This window comes from Thunnus thynnus, chromosome 4 (assembly GCF_963924715.1).
Source record: "Thunnus thynnus chromosome 4, fThuThy2.1, whole genome shotgun sequence".
Classification (NCBI taxonomy): Eukaryota; Metazoa; Chordata; class Actinopteri; order Scombriformes; family Scombridae; genus Thunnus; species Thunnus thynnus.
This window is the reverse complement of record NC_089520.1, coordinates 5,324,289-5,343,879: the sequence shown is the minus strand read 5'-3', so window position 1 is coordinate 5,343,879 and position 19,591 is coordinate 5,324,289. Positions and strand designations below refer to the sequence as shown.

The 19,591-nt window shown below is 39.4% G+C and overlaps 1 long non-coding RNA gene across 1 annotated transcript; it reads right to left on the bottom strand.

The window, feature by feature from the left end:
- Positions 1–3,225: 3,225 nt before the first annotated feature.
- Positions 3,226–18,517, bottom strand: LOC137180976 (uncharacterized). The gene is made up of 3 exons (XR_010928097.1): positions 18,380–18,517; positions 4,835–4,960; positions 3,226–3,601 (listed from the first exon to the last, which is right to left on the bottom strand). It is a non-coding gene; the product is annotated as an uncharacterized lncRNA (long non-coding RNA).
- Between the last annotated feature and the right edge of the window lie 1,074 nt (positions 18,518–19,591).

Here is a 19,591-nt window from a genome sequence, read left to right as displayed (position 1 = left end):
CAATCATGACTATCTCTGAGATCTATAATCTGTCAGGAGTATAGACTATATGACAGCTATGTCTAATCGGAGGTGAAGAGAGAGAGAGATGGAGAGAGCGGTGGTGCCAATCCAATCTTGTCAGTTCTACAAGCTGTCGAGTGAGGGTTATGCTCTATGATAACTGTATCCGCCTCATCGATATTATGGAGGTGAGGTGAGAAAGAGGATTATATGATAATTGTGTCGATAATGGAGGCTAAGAGACAAAAGCAAGAGGCTTACCCTGCACACATGCTGTACTAATACTGGTGGTAAACATTCAAAACATTACAGAACATACAGCTTGTAATCATGAGGGGAAACACAGATTTTCCCCTGAAAGGATTTCCAACTTTAAACTGAACATTAGCTTGTTATATATTTATGTACTTACAACAACTAAGGTGTCAAATGGCGCTTTTTTAGAACTTGGATTTAGAAGAATCTGGTTCTTATCACTGTTTTCTTATAACGCACAATAACAAAACAGCTTGTTTATTCCAACAGATTTCAGTTTGGTTCTGATACAATCAGACTAGATTGTTGCTATTACCTGAAAACACCAGTCATCATGAGTATATACCCAACAGTTACCATATATTTGATGTGACAGTTTTCCACGACACAGCTCTGTGCTCAGTAGCATTAAAATTTCACCATTTCAAAGATGTGATAAATGAGAGGCAGTCATAATCTACTTATGCCAAATTTCTTCTTTCTGTCGTCATTTTTCCATTTTTTTTTCTCAATGGTTTTATGGCAACTGATCATTAAACCTTTGACAACCCCAAACATCTAAATTGCTGACTAGATTAACATTATGTTGCATTAGTGCTAAATGCCCCTCATCTGCACCTACTTTAATCTAGCAGTCTGCTGATGGAAGGCGGACAGTATGAACGTGTCTTAGCAGCCAAATAAGGCATATTAAAAGGACATTAGATGGAATATTACCATTACAGATATGGTACCAGTCAAAAGTTTGGACACACTTACTCTAACTGGTACTGTATAGCCTGATGTGATGTAATCAGATGGCTGCAAGTTAGCACGATCCAACAGAGACATCTGAACTGTTTTCTATGTGTTTCAGTCATCACATATTCTGAGATACAGCACATTATTTACAAAATTTCACAAGGCCTCAGTGTCCAGTAGAGTATATCATTCTGGTCTGTGTATATAGTGTAGAAACAAACACATACCTGTTATGTCCATGTCCAGTCCAAACATTTTAAATTATAACTCTCAAAAGACTTGAAAATATTTCAATATTTAAAGCTCAGACTGTCTCCTTGTCAGGGACTAGCTCTCTTAATTTAATATTTATGAACTAGACATATGAATAAGAAGCTCCGTTTGACAATTTGGCTTTGATACAGCATGGCGCTGATACTTTAATATATATCCACCTGAAGTCCAGTATGACTATAGTAGCAGACTTAACATTATATAAAAAAAAAAAGAGCAAGAGACAGACAAAGAGTCTGGCAGACAATTTGTTCTTGTCCTGCCCTATCAGATCTATAGCTGTCAGGGCAGCATGCAGTCGATAAGTTGTCCATGATGAGGGGGGAGCTTAAAGGCCATGATGGCGATCGCCCCTGACAACCACGGCCCGCTAAGACAGATGAGACAGATAACTGACATGAGACATATATACAGAGAGAGAGAGAGAGGGACAGACTGGCATGGCACTCATGCCCGTTCAGTCGTATCAGATCTTCAGTACAAGATCTTGATCTGGTGAGTGGAGGCTGCGGCTGACAGATCTCTCGCTCCACTACCTCTGACATGTCAGAGACAATGATGGGAGAAGAGAGAGAGAAAGGGAGATGATGATGATGTATGAGAGCAATAATTGACATGACTGAGAGATAATATGCGATAGAGAAGAGAGTTATAGCATCGACGGGTGCAGTACGAGAGCGATACGATGAACTGTTAGAGAGGAAAGGGGAGCGAGAGGGAAAAAGAGAAACCTCTCTGTGGTGATCTTAATGCCAGAGCTAGTGTCAAATAAGTTTAAATTGTGTCAGCCGACAGGGAGATGAACATACCTGGCGAGGTCCGCGTTCCCCCTCTCCTCTATTCACAAACAACTTTAACAAAACTGTCAACAGAAGTGGGAACTAAAAGTTACAGCAGCTGAGTCAATCGTTGGGTCTAAGGGGACTCTTGTATACCACACACACACACACACACACACGGATCTCCGCTTGGCAGCAACTCTGCATATTATTATATCGCTGACCTAAACACATTCTATCTGAGTGCATTCACAGTCAACACCCCGACACTGTAATCTGGCCACAGTAGCATTACAATCTGCAACAAAAAGAAAGTAAAAGACTCACTTGCAGCAGAGCCCAACAAACTGAACCATTCAAAACCACCTTATAGTAAAAATACAATGATAAAAACCATCAGACAAGTCAATGACAGCTTCCCATATCCTGTCACATCATAATATCCTCAAAACAGTAAAAGCATAAACAAAGCTGTGTTAGAGCTGCAACTAACAATTATTTTCATTATCGATGAATCTGTTGATTATTTTCTTGATTAACCCTCCTGTTATCCTCGGGTCAAATTTGACCCAGTTTCAAATGTTTTTTATATCACAAATATGGATTTCTTTCTTCTAATTGCCTGAAAATCACATGGATGGTTCCATACCACACGCTTTGCAAGTAAAAGCAATTACTACCTTCATTGAATTTTAGGTATTTTATTAAAATTTATAGCATCTGTGGACTTTTGTCCTCCAGAGTCAAAATTGACCCGGGAGGACAAATTGTTGCATGGTCGATGGGAAGACAACAGGAGGGTTAATCTCTTAGTTGTTTGGTCCGGAAAATGGGTCAAAAATCACAAAAACTGTTTCTCAAAGCCCAAGATGGCGTCCTCAAATGTCTTGTGTTGCCCCGAGCAACAGTCCACAAATCAAAGATATTCAGTTTAATGTCATAGAAGACAAAAGAAACCAGAAAATGTCCAAATGTGAGAATCATTTGGACATTTTTATCAAATTTTTATTATCAAAATAGTTGGTGATTCATTTAATAGTTGGCAACTAATCGATCAATCGACTAATCATTGCAGCTCTAGATATAAACAACATATTAAACATTGTTGCAGATTTACGCGGTTTTAAAGAGAGATGAGATAAATAAAGAGTGGATGTTCTTTTTACTAATTTGTATAACTGTGCTGCTTTGGAAATACAGTTTCCTCATAACCAGCCACGTCAATCAAATAAGTTTATTGAGAAAGTAGAGGAAGGTGACTTGAGGTAGACGGCACAGAAATGTACAAGACAGAAAGTGTGAAAGAGAGAGAGAGAGAGAGAGAGAGAGAGAGAGAGAGAGAGTCGTGGACGAGCATGTGTGTGTATGTCCGTGTGCGTGAGTTAGAAAGTGAGAGAGTGGGCGACGGACAGAACAAAAGGGCATAAGTGTGTGAGAGAATGAGACGGATAGACGGGTTTCTGATTGCCATTTGGCGTTTGACAGGCGGAGAAAGACATCCAGCTGGGGTCACGTCACGATCTGCCTACCGAGTTATATAAGTCTGCCAACTCAGATGGACGGAAGAAGAAGAAGATGGAGATGTAAAGAGAAAGATGAGAAGTGAACATGTTAAACTTTTTTTTTTTCTTGATGCAGAAAAAGGGGGAGTATTTAAACTTCTTATCCTACCACTTAAATAATGTTTGCAACTTTAACATTAAAGGGCAAAACCATGTGGGCTTTGTGACCTCATGCAAACACTGGTGAAATGATTGCTTGCCTCTGTAACCATTCTAGAGCTAATATTGGCATGAAACTTTTCTACTCCTTCCCAGTTCAATAAAGAATAATACTTTTCAAATGGATCATTCTACAGTGTTGTGAGTCCTTGGAAAGTAGAAAACATCTACAGTTTTCTTGGACTCGGCGCTTGAACATGATTGCTTGAAAAAAGATTACTTGGCCAGGTGGTAAAAAACTAAAATAATTGAAATTGTTTTGTCATTTCTGGCATGAAACTGGTCAAAAATAAAGATACTTACTTACTTAAGATACTATCAGCAGCTTCATTTCAGAAAAATTTGCATCAGTATCAACCAGCGATATCGAATCTGATTGATAAGATACTGAAATTGAAATAACTGAAACTGCAAAGACTAGACGCCCAACGCGACTATTTCCACCAACAAACACAGGTTTTGTTAAGTCTTGGTGAGTCACTAGACAACCTCAAAGTCTAGAAAGATGAGAATTCCAGCAACACTTGTAGCATGAAGAACAACTTTATTAGTTGACCAACGCATTTCGGCTTGTGGCCTTCATCAGGGTCATCCAATGAATAATCCGATGTCACTGATGAAGGCCACAAGCCGAAATACGTCGGCTGGAGTTCTCATTTCTAGACTTCTTTCTCTTCTCCGTGCACCTTGGAAGTAGGTGAAGTTGTGCCAGAGACCCTCACTCTGCATCTACAACCTCAAAGTCTCACAGGAACATACGTTTTTAGCATTTTTCTGTACACAAACAATCAACAGAAATCAACCAGAAACACTACATGATGTCCTGATCATGCAGCGGTCATCAAAAATCAAACATCAACACCATCTGGCCCTGACTGGAATGGAACTGGTCCAACTTGGTCGGATACGTTGTGATGCTCTAATCATAACTACAACTGGCCTTATGATCAATAGCTGTGTCCTTGCTTTCATCAATGAATCATAAATAAAGGTTGTTAAATTGCCCTGCAGACGATACAGAATCTTGAACAGAAACACAGAGGGACAAATGTTGAATCCTACCTGTAGGCAGGGCTGGATCCATGGTGGGTTTTTCCCAAGAGTTGACTTGTTCCCAGGTAAATCCATTGGTTCCCAGTGACACGCTGTACCCACAGCTGCTGTACGACTCCTCAAATGTACAGCCACCTAAACAGATAGCAAAAAAGATGCATAAATATAACGCAATGATATAAATTTCAATTGACCAAGATGTTCGAGGTTTAGAATCAGTTCAACCAGATGTGGTACGTCCAACGAACAGCCATCAGAGGAGAGATGTAGATGTTTATTTAAACTGAATAATGCAAGAAAAGCTCTCAAAATAAACTAATTTGAGAGTAAGCGTTGAAACAGATTTGTCTTTTCTCCAGGCGGCGACAGAAAACAGAAATCTCACAATAGGAAAAAAGAAAAAAAAACAAATCATGAAGTCAAGTATACCCACATATTCCCCCGAGCAGCAATACAACAGCGTAGGAGCTACCGGTGTATCTGTTTACAGCGCAGCCAAACAAACGTGCACTGAGAGGATTCATCGGCACTGTTTAATAAAGAAGGCAGCAAGTATAGTTTCTCTTCCAAACCCCATAGACCAGCTGTTTATTTCACATTACATGCAATGCACAGATGACATCCAGTATATGCCTGCATATTCCTGTAAATCCCTTGTGTGTGTGTTTGTGTGTGTGTGGGTATGCATTTTTTAATTCCACATGAAAAAGGCAGACTCCGCCACTATCAATTAAAACTATAATATAGAGGGAATTACAGAGAGCAAATAAATTCAGTGGCCTGTAGCTAAACAGAATTAAAAACTGGGTCTGATACAATGAAAATCTTAATAATCTCTTTGATTCACCATATTTGTGATTATATTCTACGCCTCAGTACATGTTTTTAAACTGCATCTTTAATCACTTCAATATGGTTTGAATTTCTATAAAGTTTTTTTTTTTTTTTTCGGTTTTTGAAAAATTGAGCTTTTATAAGCTGCTTTGGTGTTGTTAACAACAATACACTAATTACATTATCAGCATGAATTGAAAGAGCCAGAGCAAGACAGACACTGTCACAGTTTATCAGAGAAGAGAGGAGAGCCGAGAGGAAGAGAGAGAGAGAGAGAGAGAGAGAGCATGTCTTTGTATGTTAGAGGGAGTGAGGGACAGATGAAGAGAAAGCTCTATGTGTCAACATGATTAAGTCACAGAGTCTCATCGTTATTTCATGGCCCGGCTAAGACATATTTTCCACTGCATTAGCCTTCTCTGCTAGCCTAGAGCACTGCACACACACACACACACACACACATCCACACTCTCCTAATTAGACATATGCTTTGACACACAACCATTTTAATTTGTTTTGAAGCATTTGAAATGGGAGAACGTCATTGCTTTATTCATGAAATCACTTAATGCTTACTTTTTTTTTTCTCTCTGCTTTTCATCTGCTTCTTTGGTGCTGTCAGCTCCTGAGAGCACATTTGTCAGTTTAAACCTCATCAAAACAAAAGAAACTTCAACTTCAACTGTAATAAGCTTGTAGATTACAATGAAACCAAAGCCTGACGACGTCTTCTTCCTGTAGACCCTACAGTATGTCCGCGATGTGTTCATGCGTTTTCTCTTGTGTTTGACATTTATGTGACAGATATTTCAGTGGCAAATGTAATGTTATGTGATTCGGTAATGATATTCGGTATAATGATAGTTGTATTACTTGATATAGAACCATAAATATGCTGTCAATGAAGATATGTACTCCTCATAGTCCAGTTATTTCTCTCTCTTTTTATACCAAGATTTGTGTCACTTGAACATCACACATGAAGCTTAGCGTAAATTCAGACAGGAAGACTATTTTAACCATTCATTCACTCTCCCCGGCTAATCCTGCCCTCACATCAGCTGATCGGTCCTAATGATCAAATCAGATTCCTCCAGAATCTCTAACCGCCAATCACGGCTCAGCTGTCAAACTTTAAAATCCGTTTTCCCTCTCTGCCGCTGTCAGCTGTCATTTTCAGAGCAATCATCGCGACCCTCCTCCACCCCATCCACCTCCTCGGCGTGTCCTCCTCTCCTCTTCATCCCCGATAACCATCTCGCCTTCTCCACGACGTACTTCAGCACCAGGCCGAGTTCTCCAGAAGCAGTGACCTACACCACCAAGATCCACGCCGTTCATCACCACCATCACCAGTGTCCAGACTCCATCGGGGGGGGTTATCTTATTCTACTCACGCATTCTCCTCCCCCCTCTCATATCCGCCGAAATCACGATGGAGTCTATTCGACTTTTCCTTTTAATCTCTCATGATTGTTTCAAATAAACATCATTTTCTTCATAGAGTCTCTCCTGATTCAAATACTGTAGTTAAGTGCTAAAACTTTCAAATCTGTATAACCGGAAACACCGGTAACGTTTGACATTTCAGACATTAATCATATGCAATGAAACATACAGAAACGTTACATTTCACATTGGAGACAGATGCACATCTACCTATTTTGTGTCTGTTTAGTTAATTTCTTTCATTTTCTCTTGAGTTGCTTGTTGTAACATGTTGTAACACTGTACATAAATTACTCATTTGGACTTTGACTCAAGCCTCTTTATTTGGCCTCCTACCAACCTACCACTGACCAGACGCCCCCAACAGTCAACAGCATTTAAACACATACGCTCTTTAATGTAAAATGCTAGAAATAAATAGTATAATTTTGATGATGTTTCTTGAAGCAAGACTTACATCAACTGGGAAATAAAATTCAAAAAAAAAGGAAAAAAAAAAACATCTTCCTCCTTTATTCTGTTTGAAAAACAACCTCCAGCAGAGGGTGAAAACTAGGAAAAACACAATTTTTCTTACAGATATGAAAACAGTTGTTATAAATTAATCAATACTGAGATAATTAGCCTTTATCGCCCCCTTGTTGTTCAGTGATCTCATTAGAAATGAAAAGAAATCAAAGTGATCTCATTAGAACAGAGTTATAAACAGGCGAGAGGGGGGCTGTGGGGGATCAAGCATCAATATTCAATATCAGATCTGCAATTTTAAGACCACCGTCAGGGGATGTGAGAGGGAGAAGTGGCTCACAGCGGTAGGTGAGTTTGTGTGTGTGTGTGTGTGTGTGTGTGTGTGTGTGTGTGTGAATGCCCCTGATCTAGTTTTGAAAATCAGTACAACACCTCCCTTCCCTGCATCTCACTGACACAAACACACACACACACACAAACATAATTGCACACATGTTCTGTGTCAGAAAATTAGCATAATGAAAACATAACACTGCTACTCTGGTCTGATTGGGAACATGGGTGTGTGCTTGTGCGTGTGCATGTGTGTGTGTATGTGAGATAGAGAGAGAGTGTGTGCTGCAGATAGAAACATGTATGTGTAGCTGCAGGGGTGGGTGCAAATACATGTATATTAGTCTTTGTGTGCGTGCATGTATTAGTATGACACCAAAACAAGCAGAATCCCTTCATCTCTGCTAATTAACATTCCTGTAACCGATATGATAAAATATTGATATGATAACTAGAGCATGCCTACACTCATATGTGTACAGAACAACTAGCCTACAGCATTCGATCATTGCATTATTCCAATAACGTCCTCGGCCGTGTCAATCAATATCTATTTAAAAGTTCAGTTCACTCACAAAGTAAACACACATTTCCCCTTATTGTTTATATTCAGCATCATTTTTTTTTGTTTTGCCAGTTTGTCACTGCATCATTTTTTTATGAACAAACATGTTTCCATCCAGCTGTCAACTGCTGCAAAACCTCATGATGCAAACCAGATTCCATTAGTGAAAATAAACCAGTTCCCTGAATGATGACAAAATGCATCTGCCAGGAAACTGGAAAACATTGTTCAAACCTTTATTTGAAATGATCAGTGTGAGACGTCCTGCTTTGACAGTCATGACTGATAGCTGCACACAGCACAAACTATGTTTACATACAAAAAGAATTTGCATCTTTTTGTGAAACATTTGGTTCTAGAGCCTTAATGATAAAGCGATTAATCATTGGCGAACTACCAGCTGGCGAGCTAACTGCTAACATGCTAGCTAGCCGGTCACAATAGCTCCCTGAGCTTCTTTCTGTTTTCTCTGTTCTGTGGTGTTTACTCCCTCCTGACATTTTGTTCTCTGGATGGCACTAACACAGAGTTATTGGAAAGGGGGAAAAACGTTCTTCAGGCCGGCTAACCGAGCTAACAGGTTTGCTAACTGACAGTACCAGTTAGCAAACCTGTTAGCTCGGTGCCTAACAGTAAAGCTACTGTCATATAACTGTCTGCCTCTTTTGTGTAGCATTTCTACTCTGGTAGGAAGTAAAAGTGAGTGCTAATTAGCTAGGATAGCTGCCTCCATTTGCAACTCTGCAGCTCAACACTGTTGAGAAGGCTAACGGTCAATTTTGCGTGTCAGAGTTCACCAAAGTTGAGCTTGACGTGAAAGTTTTGCACATCCTTTATCCAATACTATTTACACATTTGTTAATAAGTGAAAAGTATTAAGTAAAATAAGTTCCTTCTTGAAGAATGTTTTATGTTTTTGATCTTATTTACTTATCGGGACCATGTACAGTGTACAGAGTTAGCTTATAGCTAATTCTCATCTGCAGTCCCTTCAGCTGGTCACAATTAAAACATATAACAGCACAATAACAAACAGTACAAAGCAAAAAACACACAGGACACATAATACAAAGTACAAAGCTACACACAATAGTACATCACACACACACACAAACACACACACAATGTCAATTATAAATTAGTAATGTAAGCTGCATTCATGAGAAGACCATGAGATAAAACTTAGCGTCAGTGGTTACAGAGCTGAGTAGCTTTTAGCAGACTTTTTAATTTGGTTTTAACGTACTCATGGAACTGCAGCTCTTTATGTACAACAAATTTATTTTGCAGGCCTACTTCAGTCCTGCCTTTGCATTGTTTTGTCATTATTGGATCATATGTTGTTTGTACAATACCACGTTAACGTGGTCGAGGTAGCATTTGGCTAGTCAAAAGTAAGCAAAAAATAAAAACGATTTAAGGGCTTAGCATCAACACAAACATTAACATTGGATTCAATCCCTCTTCAGATATTATTTTTTTTGTTTGTTTGTTTGTTTTTTTGGAAAGCTTTAAATGGCTGGGATTAACTTTCCACCTTGTTTTCTGCGCTTGCCAAACAGAATTATTTCACATCAGCGGGGAGAGAAAGCAGCAGAAATCCGATGATGATGACGGTCGCCTGCAAATTAAATATTTCATCTGGTTATGAATTTGTTGACCGTTTTTTTTTTTTTTTTTCCCGCAAAGACTCGCTTACTTCACTGCAATGTAAATCAAGCCTGTGATATTCCAGCTACAGAGAGAGAGAAGCCTCTGCAAGCATTTGGTAACTGCTGCTTCAAGTTAATTGAGTCATTTCCAGTCTCCACTTCTTAGTCCCAATGACAGTTTTCATCCTATTTTTCTTTTTTTTTTTCTTTTTTTTTCAATTTAAACACTGACAGTTATTGTCAACAAATTAATGGCCAGTAGAGAAATTACACGGACTTCTCCTTGTTTTCATGGCTGCAGTTAGGATGTAATTTGTTTTGCTGTCAAAAAAAAAAAAGCATTCTCGCCGCAACTAATAAGCAGAATGGCAATTACTTTGTAAAGAATGGAGTATAATGTGCTTGTACAAGGTGGCATATTTCAAAAGGTAAGAGCACACTACACTGTTGAAACAGAAAATTAATAACCTTTTGAAATTTCTCAACCAAATTTACTTTATAGCCGCTTTATAGTGGTGGATATCAGGTAATGGTTTAATTTCTCACATCGCTCTCAAACAAATTCAGAACTTTTAGCATCCCTCCCTTTGCTAATCAATCTGGGTATCTCATATAATAATCATCAGAATGAGCCTGTTTGCTTGTTTTAAATACATTGCGACCATATGTAATTGCTAGATGAATATTATAATTTAATACGTAAATAGATTATCGGGTATTCATGCGTTCAGAACGGATTTTTTTCTGCTTGAGCTCGCATGTGGTCCGTTTAGACATGTGGTCGGACGACATTATGCAAGCAACCTGACTTTCATCCACAAACACTCAAATACATGCAGATACAGCAAAGTGAGCCACATATAAGACCAACAAAAATAACTCTTTGCCCTCAATCCACCCACACACACACACACACACACACACACACACACACACACACACACACACACACACACACACACATAACAACAACATCCTCCGACGATAACACTTATTTAAGCAGAATCCCCTGTCTTTCTCATGTTAAGATTTCCATTTCCCCGAGGCACCAATAGCAGCTATTAGACCCTTTCATGTCAGCCAAAGCTAACACAGTGCGACAGGAGCCACGGAGTCACAAACCAGAGGGAGGCACCCCGAGGCGACCGGCTCTAAAGAGTCTGTTTACTGCTCACTTAGATAACATCTACTGATCCTGAGTGTGACTGTGTGTTCAAGTGTGTGTGTGTGTGTGTGGGTGCAAACCGAGGACATGTTGCTGTGTGTTTGTGTGTGAGTGTGTGTGTGTGCAGGACAGAACTTGTACTTGAGTATTTCTATTTTATGATACTTCTATGCTACTCATCAGAAGGAGATGTACTTTTTACTTAACTACATGTATTTTTTACAATATTTGCAATACGCATAAACTGATAAATATCCAACAGCATATTCAGTAGTTAAAATTTGCATTAAAACGATGCTGAAACATTAAAAAATTAGTAGTAACAACCCAAAAATGTACTTTGTAGAGCCTGACAGTTACATCAGCATAACTGCATATTGAGTGTATCATTTTTTATACACAATAACATTAACTTTGTTATTTATTTGCCAATTTTAGCTTATCACAGACATATCTATATAGCAGTTTACGTCAGTCTATAAGTAATAATAAACTGCTGGAATATTTGTACTTGATTATTATAATAATTTTCAATTCTTATTAAACTTTACTATGTTCTGTTCAGTATATCCTGGTTAGAATTCTTTAATAGCCAAATTTGTTTATGTAAAACCACATAGTTATCGGATCTTTTAACTCTAAATATCGTTATCAGTATCAGTTATATTTGGGTTTGATTTTGCTGATGCTGATTTTTTTATTTTTTACACAACAACATTCATTTGTTTTCTCATTTGTCTCATTTAATTTTTCTTTTTTTCTTCATTTTTTATCCAAAACTCATTCAGAGTCGCTTCATGTGTTTACTGCACACATGTAATGAACTTGTAGTGTGTGTGTGTGTTAACCTCACTGTATGTGTGTATGCAGGCATGCAGAGAGAGTCTGGGAACAAAGGTGTGAGTGTGTGTGTGTGTGTGTGTGTGTGTGTGTGTGTGTGTGTGTGTGTGTGCGTGTGTGGGCGGACTGACTCACAGAAAGCGTGCGTGCATGTGTATATCTGTACGTCTTAGTTAACTCTTATTAAATCCACTGTCAGCGAACATGCCAAGATCCTTAAATATTCCCATTAAGCCATTTAAAACCATATGCCGGCATATGCCATCTGTCCCCATCTAGCCCTTTTGCATGCACACACACACTCACACACACACACACACACACACACACACACACCCCAAGGCAAACAAACACACTGGCTAAATAACTAAATGCCATTATTGCCACCCCAATAAGCCTGGATAATAAGAGAAAGCAGACAGAGGTTTGTTGGCGTAACACACAGCTGGAGCAGATGGGTTAGGTATGTGTGTGTGTGTTTGTACAGTCTATGTGTGTGCATGTGTGTGTGTGTGTGTGTGTGTGAGCAACCAAAATAATGCTGGTGAGTCAGGTGAACAAAACTTGATTTGTAGGGAAAAAGCAAAAGTTGTGAGGTGAGTGGTTTTGTGTGTTTCTACAGAGTTGAGAGGAGAATGAATGCTAATAGAGAGACAGATTAATACAGAGAACATCTACCAGTGCTTGAATAAAACCAGTTCAAGTGGTATGAAATTTGTGCGACTCTCTGAGTGTGTGTGTGTGTGTGTGTGTGTGTAGAGTAGGAAGAGCCTTTGGGAGGGTTAGAAATCCTACAAATCTTTGACAAAGAGAAGGAAATTATTGAGAGTAAAAAGAAGCAGTGAATGTGCGGCAGATGAAATTTATTCATAACATGTTGCAAATTCTGCCAAAATACAAGGGCCAGAGGTTGTGTACATGTTTGTGTGTTTCCTGAAAGCTTTTCATGGAAGTTTCCTGGTGTTTGCATGTGCTAAACAAGCCAGAAGAGCTCAAATGGAAACCGAAACAAGGAAAAGTGTGAAAGTGTTAAAAATAAAAATCTGCCACCACTTAAATGCTGTTTAACAGATATCAGTGGGAGCACAGTGCTTCAAATTTATACTTTTATTATGTTGTGTGGTGTGTTTTTTCATCTCGCTGCGGATGAATAAAAGTAGACGAAAGGTTCGTTCCTGCAGCTGTAATAACTAGCAGAGAAATACTTGCCAGCAATTTGCAAGATACCAGCGAACAACAGGTATCAGAGTCGAAATTTTCTAATCATTGCTTTTTATTATATTACATTTGGTATTTCTTATACTTATCTTGGAGTCCTTTACTCAAGCAGAATTCAATCCAGACTGTTTGTCTCCCCACAAAACCTTGACTGAAAAGTACTTTTCTTTTACTTTCCAATCTTTTAAAGCCCAAAATAACACAAGACACCATGACGCGTCACGTTTTCTTCACAAAAGCTGATGCTAATTCTGTCAATTTAGACTTTAGCAATCAAAAAAACCTGGTACAAATTCTCTTGGAAGTGAAAAAGATGTAGGAACAGCTGAGAGGAGCTGAGTTAAACATGTGAGGAATAAGAATGAATGAATGAATGAATGAGGTGGACCAGGGAGGGAACCAGTATGTGGTCCAAGTGAGTGAGTGAATAACACACAAGTATATGAGCAAGTGACTTAGCAAATGAATGAGTGAGCGAGTCATTGAGTGAAAGGTGTAACAGTTATCGTGCAGGATTGTTCCCATAAATCTCCCGCGCTGTGTTGCAGCTCACGCATGTGTGTGTGTTTGTTCGAGTTGTTAAGGTCTTAAAGTAGGGGGAAGTGTTTTCCTGAAGGGTCTATTGTGACTTTAATTATCTACAACATGAATCAATAGGGGACCTGCCTTGTAACCTTTAGTTCTGCATGAAGGAACACAGGAAACAACGTCGCCGCCGATCGCTTTCACTGGCTGTCACACACACACACACACACACACACACACATCACATCACAAGCGTCACGACTACAAACGCTATATGAACAAAAACACATGAACATAAGACAACAAACACACACACACACGAACGCCTGTATATATGTCTCCACTCAATAGGAATCAATTGGTTTAGACAGAGGGGTGACTACAAAGGGGAAGCGGAGAGATTGGAATGCATAGGAGATTGACACACACACACACACACACACACACACACACACACACACTTTCCCCCTATTGCCTTCTGTTTGAAATGACTAGCTGAAGCAAGCAGCCATAGTAAATTAGAGGAGAAGTTGACAAAGCAGACAAAGGAAGGAGTATTTCAAATTACACACACACACAAACACACACACTTGATTTGATTTATGTGCTCCCTCAAGCTGCTGTAATTGTATTCCGCTTCCCAAAACACACTTTAACCTCAACCAAACACACATAAAAAAAAAACATGTGTTTCAGTATATATTGTACGTACAAACACACACGTATATACACACACTTGAAAAATTGAGTTAACCCTGTCTGGCCTTTGACAGGAATCCAAACCAGTCCGGTCTGTTCTCAGTCTAATATGGTTTGACCCCCACAGTGGAAGTAGGCAGGCCTGCTGACTGGCCAAGCTGCTGAACTCAGTCTAATCCTGTTTGAAAGTGAACCAGTCTGGCTCAAAACCCAGCGTGGCACAGAATTAGAACCGAGTTATCGCTTTTTTAGTTTAAAGTCTATTTCTGAGTTGTAATGAAGCTGAAACGAGTGCTGTACCCTGTTTTTGAATACAGGAAGTCTTCAAGGAACCTTTGTAGTAACACAGGAACATTTTACGCTCTAAGAAAGTGTCTGTTCTGGGACTTTCTTATTCCCAGGAACTATCAAGTCTGCAGTCAACGACTGGTCGAACACAAGTCTCCAGACTGCCATGACATGTAAACAGCAGCTAGTATTAATGTTAAGATAAAGGATGGACCTTCAACTTCCAATGTAGTCTAAAAAAAACAAGTGAAGTAAAGACAGAGTGGTGAGGTGAGAGAACTGAAACATAACTTTCAGCATCTGAACAGTAAAATATCTAGAAGAAGACAAACTTGTTATATAATTTTCCAGTATTTTTAATTGCTCTTTCCACCTCTGCACATCTGTATGTTTCTAACATCCATTCAAACATCATCCAGTTGTGCAACTGTTGATTATTCAAGTAAACAACAATGATTCTTGTTGTCTACAACAAAAAAACTTCATCCCAAACCAGCTGTCTAACAAGAAGGTCTAATGTGCCTAATCGTCACCATTCGTTAGATGCAATAAAACCATAAATACTTTTTAGTTTATGAGTTACGCTGTAGTTTAGTTAGTTTTAAGTTGGGCTCTTATATTCCTGGGACTACTTGGTTGAAAAGGACCAAAGTTGCAAAGTTATCTTAAAAATAATCCCTGTAGTGGAAACTAAACTGACATTGCATGATAAACATTTTAAATCAAAGCAAGAGAATATGAGTAAAACTTATGTTTGTCATTGTCAATGAGTCAACAGATGTAGATGCCTGACTCCACGACCCTGCTCATCACCTGGGTTTAATACAGGTTTACCTCCTCAAAAGGTGACCAACATTTTAAAAAAAAAAAGAAAGAAATGCTGTTTAGTTACACTAAAGCATCCAAACTATCCACCATGTGGAATCACAGTAAATCAAACATTGCGCAGTTGGTTTTGTGTGAACAGTCAAACAAAGGGATTCAGCTGCGCTCAGCCTCATTTGCTACACATGAAAGTGGTTTAACAGACTGTCAGAAACTTTCTAAAAGTGTTACAGACAGTCTGAGACACAACATGAGTCATCTGACACACTAGAACACACACACACACACACACACAGTGACATTCACACTCTCCCTTTGTCACACACATGCAAACCCTCTCAAAACCCTCTCTCACACACACACACACACACACACACACACGGGTAGGTTTTGTGAAGTTCCTGATGAGGTCTTGTCGCTATTAGCATGCTAATCCTGTTCAGGATTACACTGCTGTCAGAGCGGAGAGCTCTGCATTAATAAGCAGTTCCACCTCTGTCTTGCTCCCTCGCACGCTCACTTTCTAAAACTCACACACACACACACACACACACACACACACACACACACACACACGCACACACACACACACAGACAGACATACTCCTCTGGGGTCTCATTTATAACCGTACACACTAAACAGGGCCTTCCCACGCAGAAAAGTTGTGATCTACAAGAACAAACATGGCGGAGAACGGGCGCATCTGTCCGTAAACTCTGACCCGTACGCACGGACATTTTGGAGACGGGGGGAAACGGGCGACGCAGACGGTGAGGTGGCGAATTAAAGCCAGATTGTATAACGATTCCTCTCACACATTTAATTTCACTTAATGTCAAACATTAATTATAGATCCACATTATCATAAACATTCAAAGCGGCGGTGTTATCTGTACTGGCGCTTGTAGCGGGGCCATTACTATTCCATGAGCACCTTTCAATTTGATATAAGCTCAACTCAAATCTTAAATCAAAGACCGCTCAACATTACATCAGCGCCGTCTCACCCGCAGCGCAGAGGAGAGGGTCGGCCGAGGAGCGGCGCGGCAGCTGCTGAAATGAAGGATGTCGGGATTGGCAGGTGGTTGGATGCTGTAAAGTCTGGTGTGAATGTACTGATTCCTTTTCAACTAACTGATGAACTTATCATCATTGGTTGTAGGAATCCAAGATGACATCAAATAACTTGCACTCATGTATGGACTGAGGGAATTAGAGGAATACCTGTATGATGATTTTGGAGTAAATATTAATGAATAGAGCGTTTAAAACTGGTTAACTTGGAACTGGTCTGCTGGAGGGTGTCTGGTAAGAACTTAACCAGAGATGTCAGACCATAGGAATGTTTATTGAAGTTGTATGTGGTTGTTTTGGGTCACACACAACTTCAAGAAGTCAGAAAACAGGGATATAAAACTATAAAAGTACGTTCACGGCGGTTGCGGTCCTTCCTATGAGCCGTCTGAGCACAACACTGACTCTCAACACTGATTGGTCAGGCGTCTCAAGACTGAGAGACTGATTGGTGCGGCCAAAGAAGGCGGGATATGAGGCTGATTCACATGTGTGCATTTCCAGGTGGACTGTGATTTATGAAAGGGGAACGCACGGTTTATAAATCTGATTATTTTTGGCTTTTGTGCGTACGTACACTTGTATATACACACTACACTAGTATAGATCTTCTGCACTGTTTTATCAATGAGACTCCTGGTCTCTAAGTATCCCTATAAATTTCTCAGATCTCGTGTTTTATCAGGTTTGTCGAGTCTCTTGTTGTTCAGTCAAATTTAAATCAAAAGAGACTTTATTTGGCAGCACCGCTCGGTATAAAAATGGTATATTCTCTGTTGCTTTCTTCCTTTGTTCTGCCGATCTGTGCCTTTCATACATTTAAGCACACAATTAGATGAGCGGCACACACACACATATACTGTATGTGCAAGCTGTCTTTGAAATACACGCACACACAGACACACACACACACACACACACACAGACACACACACACACACACACACACACACACACACACGCACACACACAACAGGGATGAGGTTTAATCTCAATACTCTCATTAACACCCTGAGAAACAGGGAGTCCTTTCAGATCCCACATACAGAACTTCTAACAGAGACTGAAAGAAGAGAGATAAAAAGATATTCTGAATCATCAAAGTGACAACAGCTTGACAATAGACACTACTACTGCCATGACAATTTATTACTATCACTGTTAATTATTATTATTGTTATTATTATTATTATTATTTTCAATCAAGCTATCCCTGCTACTGCATGTAGTTGGAGATGAGCATTACCCAATGAGAATTTAACAGAAAGGGTGGACATACATATAAAGTACATGATTTCTTTCCTTTTTTGGTCGAATACAGTGATTATTTGTACCAGTTGCAAATCTCTCTGGAATAATCCTGAAACCAGTAAACCTCTTCAAGGACAAAAAATGTCTTGTTAGTTATGAGTGTCCATTAGTTTTTAAACTTTAAAGGGTGTATACAGTATAATGTTTTTTTTGTGATATTTATATTTTCTATCCTGTTGCGATTTTGGATATCTATGTTAAATATAGTCAAAGTTGCAAAGCTTGAGGTGAACATATGTAAAAATGCTCCCTGCAAGTCAAAAGCCAGAGTTTCAACCTGTTGTGAATGCCTTGTTTGTAACGTTACCTCTATTTCCTCACACATGCCCGCAAACATCTTGTTGCTGAGGTTGTTCCATGGGTTGTCCGTGTCGTCCACCAGCATATTTCAGATCTGATCCAGGCTCAAACATGTAAGGTTGTATTTGAGTAGTTTATATTTTGTGTAAAGAACAAGAAAGAAGTTAAACTAACTACTGCTGCTGTTTTATGACATAACTTCCGGAAGCGCTGAGCGGAAGCTTCTGGAAGCCGACCAGTCAGAACAGAGCGAGCTCACTGGGAGGCGGGCCTTAAAGAGACAGGATGATGAGGGGCTGCTAAAGGGCCAGTATAAGATATATAAGGATTTAATATTCTGTAAATCTGTAAATCATGCAAAGATGTTCCAGTGTAGCACCAGAATATAAATAAAGAGCTGTAAATGTGCATGATATGTCCCCTTTAACCTAATATTTACCTTAACCCCTAAAACAAATTCTTAAAGTAATGCTATGGTGGGAAGAGAAATGAGCTTGTGAAGGCCCTCCTGTGCTGTAAAATTACTCAATTCTATCTCCTCAGTATTTTTAAGTTATTCTGAATTTTGAAATTCACGGCTCAAGAGCGAGCAGCGTTGAGTCAGAACCTGTTACTATGTCACACCCGAAAATCACATCAAATATGCTAGAAAGCTTTAGCACGAGCGAACCAACCGCTGCTTTAACTTCTGCACTGTGTTGTTGCTGGTTGTTCAGCAGCTAAAAAGTCTCTACCTTCCATAGGATGGAAATTTATGTCAGGAATGATTGAAATTCATTTTTGGAGACGATTTTTCCTCCATTACCAGCAACTGGTTGTTTACAGCCGACTGTCTGCTTTATGAAAGTTTTAAAACAAGCGCACTCTTAGACTTTGTTTCTTTCTCTTACTCAGCTAAAGGAACATAATATATTTGTGCTAAAGCTAAGCTAGTGACCTCCAGCTACATCTGAAACTTTTGAGGAAACTTAGACATGATCGTACCGTTCTGAAACATCATTTTGAAATCCGCACTGTGCAACAGCAGTTCCAGCTGCAGCCATTACTGCAGGTAAAGATGCGGCGTAAGGGGACTTGCATTATTCATTAGGTCTTATTCTGATTGGCTAGGGGTGAAAGAAGGGGTCACACCTCCCACCAATCGTAGTAGGTGATCATTAAAAACGCTGATTTTATGTGAATAGCTTCGGAAACAGCCTGCTAGAGGACAGGTGGGAAT